Below are 14,403 nucleotides of genomic sequence, written 5' to 3'. Positions count from 1 at the left end.
CCTGGGAAAAGCTCACACAGAACCTTTTATAGTGTGCCTGTCCTATCAGAAACTGCCACGTCGCCACTCCTGGTTGGTGCATTCAGATCACACCACCTCACGCCATGCCTTGTCAGATCACACCACCTGACGGTATGGCTTGTTTGAATCACGCCACCTCACGCCATGCCTTCAGGCATGCACATAAGGGGCTTGCTCACTGCGCATGCGCATAGGGATTACTCACTGCGCATGCGCAAAAGGCTTTCTCACTGCGCATGCGCAAAAGGGGGCGCATTGCGCCGGTGAAGCAGCAGGGGGCGCTGCTATCTGTGGCTCTCCACACCCAAGGTCAGTCCAGCTTCTCCCACAAGCATGGGGAGTCCCTGCCGGGCTGGTGGGACTGTGGCTTTATCTGCTCAGTTGTCCAGGCCCGGTCCGCCATGGTCCACAGACAGGTTCCTGCCCGGATCAGTCTAGAGAGCGGTCCAGTCTAGATTGCGCACCTTTGGCGGCTCCGTCCCACAGAGCTGCAATTGCAACTCTGACTCTCCTCCAGACACCCAAGGTCAGTCCAGCTTCTCCCACAAGCATGGGAGTCCCTGCCTGGCTGGGTTCTATCAACCCAATTTTGCAGCCTCAGTCCGCTGACGCTGGCTGCCTGGCTCCTGACGGACCCACCCAGACCATGCACGCTGTTTCTGGGCCTCTTGGGCTTCACTGTGGTCTCCAGGGCTCCCTGTGGACTGGGGTTGGGTGGATACAGTTGTCTGAGGACAGATTCTCTTGTTTCCCTAGGCCAGGAGCTCTGTTGTTCCACCGTCCCACACACTGCACCTGGGCTCTAGAGGCCGGCTGAAGTCCACAGGTGGGTCCATTCCAAAGTGTGGAGAGTGGGTTCAGGTCCTCTGTGGGCTGTTGTTTGGCCCGGGCCTAATCTTGCCTGTGGTCTGCACTGTGCAGGACCCCACTCACCTAGTGCTGTCCAGTTCCTGCAGTCTGTGGCTCCCAATCCAGTTCCTGGTCTCCATGCAGTAGATCAGATACAGTGAGTGATAGGTGCTGCCATCTTGGAACTCGATTTCCTTGTTTTTAATAGCTCAGTACATCCCACTGTGTACATGTACCACAATTTCTTTATCCGTTCTTCGATGGAGGGACATCCAGGTTGTTTCCAGAGTCTAGATATTACAAATAAAGCTACTGTGAACATAGTTGTGCAAATGTCCTTGTATGGTGGGGCATCTTTGGGTATATGCCCAGGAATGCTATAGCTGGTTTAGTCTTGAGCTAACATTATTCCCAGATTTCTAGGAATGCACCAAATTGATTTCTAAAGTGATTGTACAAGTTTGCACTCCCACCAGCAATGTCCTTGCCAGAATACGCTGTCACTTTGATCATAGCCATTCTGACAGGTGTAAGATGGAATCTCAGAGTTGTTTTGATTTGCATTTCCCTGATTAGTAAGAACATTGGGTATTTCTTTACATGTTTCTCAACAATTTGATATTCCTTTGTTGAGAATTCTCTGTTTAGCTCTATACCCCATTTTTAAATTGGACTATTTGGTTTTTGGTTGTTTAATTTCTTGAATTTTTTATATATTTTGGATATTAGACCTTTGTCAAAGATAGGGTTGGTGAAGATATTTTCCCAGTCTGCAGGTTCTCATTTTGCCTGTTACCAGTGTCCTTTGCATAACAGAAGCTTTTCAGTTTCATGAAGTATCATTCATTAATTGTTGATCTTAGAGCCTGAGATATTAGTGTTCTGTTCAGGAAGTTGTCTCCTGTTTCAAAGAATGAATATTCTTCCCCATTTTTTCTTCTTACAGATTTAGTGTGCCTGGTTTAATGTTGAGGTCTTTAGTCCACTTGGAATTTAGTTTTGTGCAGAGTAATAAATATTGGTCTATTTAATTTTTCTACATATAGACATCCAGTTAAACCAGCACCATTTGTTGAGGTTGGTTTTTTCCATTGTGTGATTTTGGCTTCTTTGTCAAAAATCAAGTGTGCATAGGTGGGTGGGCTTATTTCTGAGATTTCTATTTGATTCCATTGATCAGCCAGCCTATTTCTATGCAAGTACCATGGTGTTTTTATTACTGTTGCTCTATAGTACACCTTGAGATCAGGGATGGATATTCTTCTGGATGATATTTTATTGTACAGGATTGTTTTAACTATTCTGGTTTTGTTGTTGTTTTTTCAAGTGTAATTAAGAATTGATCTTTCAAGGTCTGTGAAGAATTGTATAGGTATTTTCATAGGGATTACATTGAACCTGGAGATTGTTTTTGGTAAAATGGCCATTTTTACAATGTTGATCCTCTCTATCCATGACCGTGGGAGCTCTTTCCATTTTCTGAATATCTAATGATTCTTTGGGTTTCCTCAGTGTCTGTTGTTATTTCTCCATTTTTATTTCTTATTTTGTTGACTTGGATAGTGTCTCTCTGCCTTTTAGTTAGTTTGGCTAAGGGTTTGTTTATCTTGTTGATTTTCTAAAAAGAACCAGCTCTTGGTTTCATTAATTATTTGAATTGTTTTCTTTGTCCCTAATTTATTGAGTTCAGCCCTCAGTTTGATTATTTCCAGCCATCTGCTCTTTGTGGATGTGTTTGCTTCTTTTTTTCCCTAGGGCTCCAAGATGTGCCATTAAGTTGCTTGTATGAGATGTTTCCAATCTCTTTATGAAGGTACATAGTGTTATGAACTTTCCTCTTGGTACTGCTTTCATTGTGTTGGGTATCTTGTACCTTCATTTTCATTTAATTTTAGGAAGTCCCTATTTTCATTCTTTTTCTCTTCTCTGACCCAGTTATCTTTGAGTAGAGAGTTGTACAGAGTCTAACTGTGTGTAGGCTTTTTGTTATTTCTGTTGTTGTTGTTGAGGCCCAGGTTTAGTCCAGTGTTCTGATAGGATACAAGGTATTATTTCAATCTTCTTGTATTTCTTGAGGTTTGCACTGTGACCTATTATATGGTCAATTTTGGAGAAGGTTCTGAGAAGAAGATATAATATTTTGTGTTTTGGTTAAATTTTCTGTCAATATCTGTTAGGTCCATTTGTGTCATTATTTCTCAGTTTAGCTTCTGTTTCATTGACCTATCCTTTGGTGAAACAGGGGGAGTTGAAAGTCTTCAATTATTAATGTGTGGGTATCAATGTGTGCTTTAAACTTTATTAAAGTTTCTTTTAGAAATATGAACGCCCTTGTATTTGGGCCATATATGTTCAGAATTGCAATGCCATCTTGGTTGAATTTTCATTTGATGGGTATGAAGTGTCCTTCATTATCTTGTTTAGTTAATTTTGGCAGAAAGTCTATTTTATTAGCTATTAGAATAGCTACCCCAGCTTTGCAATGGAAACCAAAATCACACCATGAAAGAGGCCCACCTGAGAGGTTTTATTGGTGAAGGAAGTTACAGAGACTGTCTCTCTGGTGACAGAAGGAGAGGGGAAGCAGGAGGGGGAGACCTAGCACATGCCCAGAAAGAGTGCAGGTACATAGGGAACCATTGCATCTTGGATGCCTGTGATGACACGTTCCGCTGTGACTGAGTTTCTGGGGTGGCCTCAGAGATGCCTCGACAGAGATTGACTTGAGAAGGCTCTTCCATTTAGGCAATATCCCTAAGCAAATGGGCTTGGTCTGGGATAATAGAGCTAGCTGAGCATGAGATAGTGACCATGCAAGAGAGCAAGCCAGGAAACAATGTTAGTCCATGGTTTTTTCCTTCATTTTCTAGCTTGAGTTTTTATCCTAAGCTCCCAAAATGATGAACAGTGATCTGACAGAACCATCCAAAACTCCTATTTACTACCTGAGATGCCTTTGATTAGAGGATTTAACCACAGCAGCAGACAAGCAAATTAAAACAAAAAATGGTATGCAAAAAAAAAAGTGATGTCGCTGGTGGGCAGACCCTGGGAAGTTCTCTTTTGGAGTAATGTGGAAAGTATCAGCAATTGAGATGGTAAAAAGCACAGAAAGCTGTACACAGAGCTTAATTGGCTGTTCCTATAGGACCTGGAAGATGGGAGTGTGGGTATTAATGCAGACAGAGGAGGGTGAGGGCATCGAATTTCAGCAAAAAACAGACCCCATGAGGTCATTTGTGTGGTATTTTCCAAAATCTTTCTTATTCTGCCCATGCACTGATTAATTGTGTAAGGCAGAATTAAAAAATAGTAAGCTGATTTCTTAGATGGAATATTAACTATATTGGATGGTTATTACCAGTGACTCATTCAGGACTACAGTCAAAAAAAGCAACAAGTGTGGCAGAAATAAATGCAAAGTCTGTGGTTTGTAGAGAAAAGCAGCACTAGGCAGTTTCAGATGGCATCAAATGCTGAAACAGAGGTAGGAATTTCCAAGGAGAGAAGAGAGGGCCCTTGCTCTGGGTTGGAAGCCTAATAAGGTGCCTAAGGGTAGCACTTCATCTTTCTAAGCCTTAAATGAATGGAAGGAGTAGGCAAAGTGATTCCTAGTGCCAGGAAGAAATTTCATATACAACCTGCTGCAACTGTGGTCCAAATGTGGCAGTGTCCATGCCAACTTAGAAGCCGAACTTGACAGGATCACCTTATTTTGCTGGTTCTGGAAACAAGAAAGATGCAAAATTCAAAGATTCTTCCTCTGTGGTTTCAGTTCAGCACGGTTCCAGCCATCTATGTTTGGCAAGGTCAGAGCCCCAGTGAGGAGACTGTGAGAGTTCATTGCACTGAAGCTGTGAGGATGAAGCCTGAGTTGCACTTTGAGACCACAAACAAGATGTTGAGACACCTAAGCCATTGAGAAATCTGCCATGGAGAGATGCAGATAGGGAGTGGAAGTAGCCAAACTGAGGGATGTATAAAGGGTTTTAGGAATGGGGCCATTAAAGCCCTGAGTTGAGTGGAGAGTGGGGACTGACTTTCACACGAACTCTGGTGCCTCATATTTGACCATGTTCCCTGGAGGGGAAGACCTGGTGGCACTCAGAGGAAGGATAGCAGGCTACCAAGAGGAGACTTGATACCCTATGAGCATATACAGGGGAGGAAATCCCCCTCAGTCACAGTCATAGGGGAGGGGAATAAGGGGAAAATGGGAGGGAGGGAAGAATGGGAAGATACAAGGGATGGGATAACCATTGAGATGTAACAAGAATAAATTAATAAAAAATAAAAAATAAAATAAAGCCCTTTGAAACCGAAGCCTCATGTATCTGAGATAGAACTACAGATACATTGTTTGCTCTGCTGGATTTCTTGCCTTGGTGTAATCTCCTGTCACTATGTACACATTCCTATTTATATGAATGAGAAGGGGTGGTCTGTGCCATTTTATGTTGGAAAGAAGAAACTTATTTAATGGTTTTATAAGATATGGCACTCAAGAGATTGTCATCATCGTCAGAAGCTACTTTGGACATTTGAACAGTGTACATGCTGTTGCAGGTTATTAGGGTCATTAAAGCGAAGCATTTGCATCACAGGATGACCATAAGCCTATAGTTGCCAGGGTCAGAATGCAGTTGATTGAATCTAACAGTTTACCGTTGTTCATTCAAATGCTGATTTATCTACCCCATTATCTGGTTTCAATGTGGACATTGCATTGTGATGTTAATTTTAAGTATCTCCTGCCTCAAGTTTGTATAAACATGTCATTTGTTCCCTGTATTGTCAATAAAAGCCAACTAGCCAGTGCTGAGAAATAACAAAGAATAGGGTGGGACATCATGGTCCAGTGAGGGGAGGAGAAAGATTAGGAAGGAAGCATGTGGTGAGTACCAGGAAACACCAGAGGAATGAACTGGACCTGGCAGATGAGTAAAAAGCAAGTATAATGTGGGAAATCTGATTGGAAGGAAACTATAGCTTGGAGGTTTATGACAGAGTAACTATTGCTGGTGTTGTGCTCTAGGCTAATTACATGTCCTTGTCTCTGTGTGGTTATTTGGGTATATAGCTGGTTTAGGAGTAACTGCTGATTATACAAAAGTTATAAATCAATATTAAATATTAATAATCAATCATAAGATTCCTTATTGAGGATGGAATTTGAGTGTATATAGACTCAACCCCTTTCCACAAAGGTCTTTGTGTCTATTGTGCTGTGTTTGAAACTGATCAGTCAGCTTCCTTCTGCTGTCATGCCTTCACCACTATAGACTGTCCCTAAATCACATAAGATTCAGTAGAAGAAATTGCTATTCATTGCTAAGCTATCTTGCTAGTCTGGTGTTTTTATATTTTTAATTTTGTTGTTTTTTCTTTTTTCTTTTGAAGACAAAGTTTCTCTGTATAGTTCTGGCTGTCTTGAAAGTAACTATGTGGACCAGAGAGGCCTCATACTTAGAGATCCATCTGACTCTGATTCTAGTGTTCTGGGATTAGATATGGGCCAACATGCCTGACTTATTTTGTTTTTATACAATTAGTGGATGTTCTTGGAATGTAGGTTTCTGTAAGCAAGCATATGCTATTGTGCTGATCTTCATCCCCATCTTGAATTTTGAAATTTGTCAGAGTATATTCTTTTTCTCAGGATGGCATATACTCATGACATTAATATGACCTAAGTCATTGGGTTGCAGGTGTGTGACAGTCTTCCTACCTATTGTGTTTGTTCTGAAATTTTTGAGCGGATATGAGTATTTTTCCTATATTCATGAATAAGTATATCATGTACACCTCCTCATCACTGTTGTCAGGAGATGGCCTCAGAACCCCTGAACTTATAATAATGGTTAGTTGTGAGCCCCATGTAAATACTGGCACTTTACCTCAATTATTTTCAAGAAAAGCAAGAGCTTTTTAACTGGTAAGCCATCTCTTCTGCCCTACTTTGCATATTTACAATCAATATTTATATTGATAATATTTTCATCTGTTCAGTTGTAACTTTAAATGTTCATTCCCTTTCAGTAAAATCTTATTAATGTTACAGTGTAAACTGGGTTACCTCAGGTTTCTGGAAGATGAATACAGAACTGGAGTGAACATATCATTCTTTGTAGAAACTTCAGTAAACACCTTTGAGTTATTTCTATTTTTCTTTTTTATTGATTTTTTTTTTCAAGGAAATCAGTGTCTTAATATGTACCACTAGCTGTCCTGGAACTTGTTGCATAGACTAGGCCAGCATCCAAATCAATGAGATACACCTGCTTCTGCCTCCTGAGTGCTGGGACTAAAGTCATGAGCAAATACATGCAGCTTTTCCATCATTTTCATAGTTAATTATTGTTCATACAATTTCTCTGATGTATGCCCTGTGCTGTTGATGTATTGGCTCATCTCTATTTCTGTTGACTGGCAGTTCTCATGCAAGGTTATAACCTATTTAAAGGTGCAGAATTAACAGATGCCAAAAGCTGTGCAGGATTGGCAACAGCAAGCAAATGTGCCTCCTGGAGACAACCCACTTGTTTTTGCATGTCTGATGAATGGGTGCATCGCTGGTTCAAGGAAAGCCCCAGGGATTTTGCCTCAACCTGCTTATTGTTCCTATACTGTCTTTCCATGCTTCTCTCATGTGTATGGCACAATGCATTAGCTGGATTTCCTACACAGTCTTAGGAAGATGATTTTATAGTTTCTGATAGTGATTACTGAATTGACAAAATTAATTCTAGCCCTCCTGAAAAATAGCAAAAAAACTGCTGGGACTTCTGTGAACCACATGAACTACATCAGGAAGAAAAACAAGATTGAAATAAATTAATGATCAAGGAAATACATTAATTCTAGGTTTAGTACAGGTTGAGGTCAAGTGTTCACCACAATAAGGAAGTACATATGAATACAAATAAAATAAAATAAAATAAATGGTTAGCTATACAAGACAAGACAGACTCCTGCTTTTTGGTACAACCTTGACACAGAAATCTTTTGCTTTGAACACATAATGTACATACAAAATAAGAAAAAGATAAAAATTTCTTCTCTGAACACATAATGAGAATATAGATAAAACCACTGCTTTATACTTTAATGCACAAAGATGTCTAGTTAGACATAGTTCTAATGAAATAACTTAAAATCTATAGTCCTATGGTAACTCCCTTTTTTGTAACAATTGTATGTATTTTTGAATTGGATATATTTTTGTTACATGAGAACCTTTGTATTAGGAGGGATAAAAACCTAGGACAAGAATAAAAGAGAGGAGTTTGCCTGCCAGAGGCTACTCTATTCAGTGTGTGTGTGTGTGTGTGTGTGTGTGTGTGTGTGTGTGTGTGTGAAGTTGGGAACTCCCTTGTATGTATAGATGTCTACCTGTCTGCATGTCTCATTGTTTGTGTATATGTATAAATGCTTATATGTGAGTAGATATGTGTATGTATGTTTAAATGTCTACATGTTTTTATTGTGTGCATGTGTGAAGTTGAGAACTCCTTGTGTGTATGAATGTGTACACACATGTGAGACACTGCATGTCTCATTGTCTATGTATATACATGAGCTGATATAATGGAAGAACCACAGCAGCTGGCCAGGCATGGGATTCCCCTAAGGATGACCTGGATTTGCTGCATTCTTTGCATAAGAAATGCTAGCTGAAATCAATGCCATCACCACAGGGAAGCTTGTGGAAATCTGATCAAAGCCCATGTTTATTTTACTTGTATGTATGTATGTATGTATGTATGTATGTATGTATGTGTGTGTGTGTGTGTAAAGTTTCTTTTTTTTCTTTTCTCTCTCTTTTTTTCTAGCTGGCCACAAGATAAACAATCTGAAGTTTTTCTCTAGCCTGTTTCAGGTCTCTAGTCTCCAGCAAGCCACTGTTGAATGCCCAAGTCAGCCACTAAGCTTAAAAGCAAACTAAGGTTTTTCTTTTACAACCTGTTGTTTACAGCGGGGAACTGTCACAGCCACCTGCTGTTAAACAATAGACTCCTTAGCTAAGGAGTGGCTTTGGCAGCAGAAGAGCAAGAAAAACCAAATAGCTCTTTTGAATTTGCCAACACTGTGTCCCATCCAAATACTAACCGTGTGTGTCAAGGGTTACAATGGAGATGAACCTCATTACTCAGTTTCCTTCTAAAATGACTTGGTGGTTACAGTAGAACTTTTGTGTCTGGAAATGAGTGGAGGAAGCACCAGAGTTATATGACTAGATTGTCAATGACGCAGACATGTACAGTGATGTCAGTGTCCTGCTTTCTGTGTGCACATGTACAGCATACTTTAGGATGCAGTGACCTATGATGATGAGCATGTGAACTTCACTCGTGAAGAGTGGGCTTTGCTGGATCCTGCACAGAAGAGTCTCTACTAGGATGTGATGCTGGAAATCTACAGGAACCAATTATCTTTTGCTTTTTATAGTCAGGAGAGAAATGTTTCTCTGTTACTGATGTTCTTCTGTAATTTCAATTAAGAATGAGGTGAATAAATCAGACATGATCCTCAGAGACTCTTAATATAACTTCAATTTTTCATAATTTCCAATAATATATATTTTCTGGTGCTAGATTTCAGGCTACAATTTGGAAGACTATAATATTGAAGAACATTGTCAAGGTCTAGAAGACATGGAAGGTAATTTTCATGTGCAAGCTGATAAATGTCCTGCAGAAGAAATTTTAATGTGCCCTGCAAGTTTTAAAGAAAAGCAACATTTAGAAAGAAAAAAAAAAACCAACACCCCCACCCCACCCCCCACCCCCGCCACATACCCTGTCTCTCTGGGTCAGGGAGCTGTAGTACAGGGGTGGATCCAAGGGAGGTTGGTAGGTTGTAGCGACCGCCCCCCTTCCTGGGAATTGGCGGTGGGAGGAGTTTGAACGCCAGAAAGGGTAGGGATGCCCCGGGTTTTTCCCTGGACCTTTAGGCAGTTGGAGCTGAGAAGGGGCCAGTTAGGGGTCAGGGGCTGTGGAGAGAGGTGGGGGTGAGGTGCTAAGACTTGTACCTGGGACTGAGTGGGGCCCAGGCAGAAGCTGAGCACCCTGTGCCCAAGGAGACCCCATTGGCCCTCAGGGCAGCTGGTGGGAGGACCTTGCCTCTGGCGCTCCCCACCTCCACTCACTGCTGTCCCAGCCTCCTCTGGAGGGAAGGGCTCAGCGCCTTCAAGGGAGGGGGCTTTGGACCCTGGCATTCTGAGATTTCTCACCCCACACAGCCCCTGTCAGGAGCTGCCGAGAAGGGAGAGATGGCTCACAGGACATGTGTGAGCCCTCGGTGTTGCTGTCACCCCCAATGTTGTGCCTGCTGCTAGGCCTGTGTGCAAACTGAGTGCAGGGACTATCATTTCCACGGAGACATGAAGCCTGGGGGGATGGCAGGCTTATGAAGCAGTCCTGCCTGCTTCAGTAGTGCACTGCACCCGTGCTCCCACACGCAGCTGTGTGCCTTCTGTGTGGGGAAGCTGGGAAGGAGGATAAGGTGGATGGAGAGGAAGAGAAGTTTGGTTTGAGCCTCATGGAGTGTACAGTCTGCAACGAGATCTTCCACTCTTGCTGCCTGAAGATGGGAAAGGCTGAGGGTGCTATCAATTCAGAGATCCCCAACTGCTGGGAGTGCCCCCAAGGTACCCAGGAAGGACAGACAAGGATGCATGTGAGGGTCCAGGGCACCATAGGGTTGACAGTGGTGAGGGGGTGGATGGAATCTGACAGTGGAGCCACCACCTCCACCTGTGCCCAGAAGAAAGGGACCCTTACCTGCTGGCCCTCCCCCTGACAATGTGTCTGGGGCCCCCAAATGGAAGAAGTGGGAGGTGGGGAATGAGACCCCCACCCCAAGGAAAAAAGTGAAAGGAGGCCAAGAGAGGCACTTGAAGAAGGTGGGTAGAGGTGCCTGCCTCCTCCAAGGAGCAGTCCCAGGCAGCCCTGGCCTTTTGCCCCCAGAGTTCTGAATCTGAGCCTGACATTCTCATCCTGCTATCCTGGCCTCCCTCCCAAGAACTGGTAGAAACACAAGCCATCTATGGCTTCTGCTGAGGGCCCAGCAGTGCTGTCCCCATCACCACAGAGGGAGAAACTCAAATGTTTCAAGTGTATGTGCCAGCTACTGGAGCGGTGCCTGATACCTCTTTTTCCTACTTGGACTCAGTCTCAGCGGGCACATCACTTAGTGAGGACAAAGCTCCTGGTGAGGCCTGGAATGGCCTTCGGTCAGCCAGGGCATGCTGAAGGAGAACTGTGGGGCATGGGGGGCTATACTCCCTCGCAGTGGGGACCACTGCTCAATTGGGCCCTGGGCCCTGGAGTGGCATCTGGTACCGCCCCCCTCTCCTTGAGCACCAAGCCTGATACTGCCTTTGGCTGCTGCCTCGGGGTGCTTGCTTGACTCCATGTCTTTCAGCACCTTGGACCCCAAGAGCTATGTGTCTGCATGCTAGTCTGCTAGACTTGGAGCTGCTGGTTCTACAAAAAGCTTCTGTGGCCTTGGATGGACCTAAGGCCGAGGAAGTCACTGACCTCACCCATACTTAATGTGGTGGTTCACCACCAGCCATGTGCTCTGGACCTCAGCTGGACAGGTTTCTCCAAAAAAAGCAGCTCATGTGGCTTCTGAACCAACTGCAAGGCTTGCAGGACTTGGTGCTTTCTGGGTGGTCCTGGCTCTCCGTTTCTTCCCTGGGCTCACCCCACTGCCCGCACTGTGACTCTTGGGCCTCCTCTGGATTGAAGATGTTAAAGATTCCCAGCTTTGTGAGCTGTTGCTGCCTCCACCAGACACCAAATCAGGGCAAACCGAGAGCTGAGGCTGACTGTAGTGGATGGCAGAACTTCTCCCGGTAGGTCTGGAGCTCACTGATGCCTCCCTGAGTCTCCTATTGCACTGTGCTGCCCAGCTCAGTGCCCTTAATTTGAGTAACTGCACCCATAATGGAGACCCCAGTGTCCACTTCATTACAGTGCCCATACCCCCTCTCCAGGAGGTGCTGATGCATTTCGATCTCTCTGGATGCCACTGCCTCATGGACCACTGCCTTCCACTGTTTTGTCACTGCCCAGGTCTTTGCCACCTGGACCTACGCTCCTGCTGCCAGCTCTCACCCAAAGCTTGTTCCATTTGGCAGCTGCTGGGCCTCCTGGCCCCTTCCATTGCCCAGAATAGAAACTACTTCTCAAGGACAGCTAGTTGTGCTGGGTCCCGCTCCCCAGGACTCAGCAAGAGCCACGGTGCTGTGTGAGATGATGGATGGATGTGGGGTGGGGGCAGAGATCAGACCAACAAGGGTTAAGGGAACAAAGACCAGTTGGGTGGGATGGGGAAACCAGAGGAGCAGTTGCAGATCCAGGTGTCAGGTGGCTCTACAAGCCAGGAAATGCCAGGACTGGGGGCTGGGAGAGGAGCAGATGTGGGGCTCATTCCCGCTCTCTGGCGTTACCCTTCTCCCTTCCCTCTGCCCAGATTTCAGTTCTTTCCTGACCCTGACTCCTTGAACGTCACTGAAAATGGCAGCTATTACAAGGAGTGGGGGCTGTGAGTCAACCTGCTGTTCAGCTTGTGGCCCAGGGGAATGGTGAGGGGTAGCCCAGACCCCTGCCTGGCTCTCTACACAGTACTTGAACATTCATCTGTACTGAACCAGGGGAATCTGGGACCTGGGGGACTGTGATGTGAGGGGACCAGCTCGACCTAAACTGGGCTAGTGGGCACCCCATTTGGTCTGTCCCACCCCCAGCTCTCTTGCATTACTGCCTCTAACAGCTCCACCCGTCTGACCTGGTGGGGGATGTCAGCTTAAAGATGGGCAAGATGGGACTCCTCCAGCTTGGCTCATCCCATTCTTTCATTGTCATGGAAATGTGTGTCCCATTTGCCCAGGGAACTGCCATTCTTGGTTGTCATGGAAATAGCAACCAAAGGACACCTCTAGGAACTTGGTTAAGACTCTTGGCACCTCCCCTTTCCCCATCCCTTTCCTTGTTCCAGTGTGGGGGTGGGGTCTCAAGAGCCTGAGGGAGGAGGCCAGGTCACACTCAATTTATGCCAGGGGCAACTGGATTGTATCACATGGGAGTGGGAGAGGGGAATCTATCCACATACCTCAAGTAACAGGAAAGTGCTCGAGTTGGGGGTGGGGGCTGGGCAGACCAAAGGCAGATGGGAGGAGGGGGCCTGAGGTTGGAGAAAGGCTTGACCATGAGGCTGCTTGAGGGAGGGAAGAAAGCACCCCAGCAAGGGGCAAGTGGGGCACCCAGCCGGTCTGAATCCCTAAACCCCCAAGTCTGTACAATATGATTTGCTATAAAACTGAGAATCTTCAAAAACAAAACCAAAAACAAATGAACAAAGCACCTGAAAAAAACCAAAACCCTACTGCTTTAAGTTCAGTCATGATTATTACATTCTCACAAAACCACGCACCTCAATGTCAGGAATCTGAGTTGTGTTCTTTTTTCTCTCTCTCTTGGGTTTATTTATTTATTATTATGCATACAGTGGTTTTGTCTGCATGTACATCTGCACACCAGAAGAGGGCACCAGATCTCATTATAGACAGTTGTGAGCCACCATGTGGTTGCTGGGAATTGAACTCAGGACCTCTGGAAGAGCAGTCAGTGCTCTTAACCTCTGAGCCATCTCTCCATCCCTGATTTGTGTTCTTAAGGCATTCATCTAAGAACTGAAGCAAGGAAACAGTAACTTAACAGATGACACTATTTGAATCATAGCCCGATTAGATAGTGCTTTAGAACTGCCAGTTGGTTTAGTTTCATACCACTTAGATATTGCAAAAGGAATACACATTGAACATGTGACAGGTATATGTCCAAAACCTTCTATAATCAAAAAGTCCACAGCATTGCCAGTGTTACATATAGACTTGTACTAATGTTGCTAAGATCTCTGAGAGGGCAGTTTATGATAATCATGAATGTTGTTGTGGAGAAGCCTTAATCTCATACCATGTCTGTGAGAAACAAGAATCAAACTGAAAACAATGTGGAAACCTTTCATTTTTTATTCTTAATGGGTGCATCCTATGTCACAATGGATACAAGCCATGTGAGCATAGGGATATTGAAAGAAGCAACATACCTCTCTCCAGAACAATGAAAAGATATGTAGGAGTTCCTACTTTGATTATGCTTTATGAATGTGATACAAGTTTACAGTTAATTGGTTTTCCAATGTAATTATGAACATCCACAAACTCACACTGCAGAAAATCTCTATGAGTACTAAGAATGTGAAAATTCTTCTATTTGTCCTGGTTCACTTTTCAAATGTGGTATGATTCACACTATAGAAAAATTTGTGAATGCAGTCAGTATGGTAAAGCTCTGAGTTCTTCCAGTTCTCTTCAAATATATGAAAAACGTCATATAGAAAAGCGATGCTGTATTACATGTGAGCCATGTAATAAATGCTCTCACTACCATAGGTATCTTCAGAGACTCAACACATAAAGAAGGGGAACACCATGAACGTAAACAAAGTGATAAAACCTTAAGA

At 44.0% G+C, this 14,403-nt stretch overlaps 2 pseudogenes across 2 annotated transcripts in view; both read left to right on the top strand.

Moving 5' to 3' along the window:
- The window catches only part of LOC311589574 (F-box/LRR-repeat protein 19-like), a 54,151-nt pseudogene extending 43,028 nt beyond the window's left edge, over positions 1-11,123 (top strand). The window contains exons 4-5 of the transcript in view: positions 10,208-10,774; positions 10,903-11,123. The product of the transcript in view is annotated as an F-box/LRR-repeat protein 19-like (transcript). The remainder of the gene's footprint in view (positions 1-10,207; positions 10,775-10,902) is intronic.
- A 166-nt stretch (positions 11,124-11,289) lies between these two features.
- Positions 11,290-12,078, top strand: LOC311589573 (F-box/LRR-repeat protein 19-like; annotated as a pseudogene). Its single transcript has one exon. The product of its transcript is annotated as an F-box/LRR-repeat protein 19-like (transcript).
- The last annotated feature ends 2,325 nt before the right edge of the window (positions 12,079-14,403 follow it).

This window comes from Acomys minous (genome assembly GCF_964271855.1).
Source record: "Acomys minous genome assembly, chromosome: 18".
Classification (NCBI taxonomy): domain Eukaryota; kingdom Metazoa; phylum Chordata; class Mammalia; order Rodentia; family Muridae; genus Acomys; species Acomys minous.
This window is presented reverse-complemented; position numbering and strand designations above follow the sequence as displayed.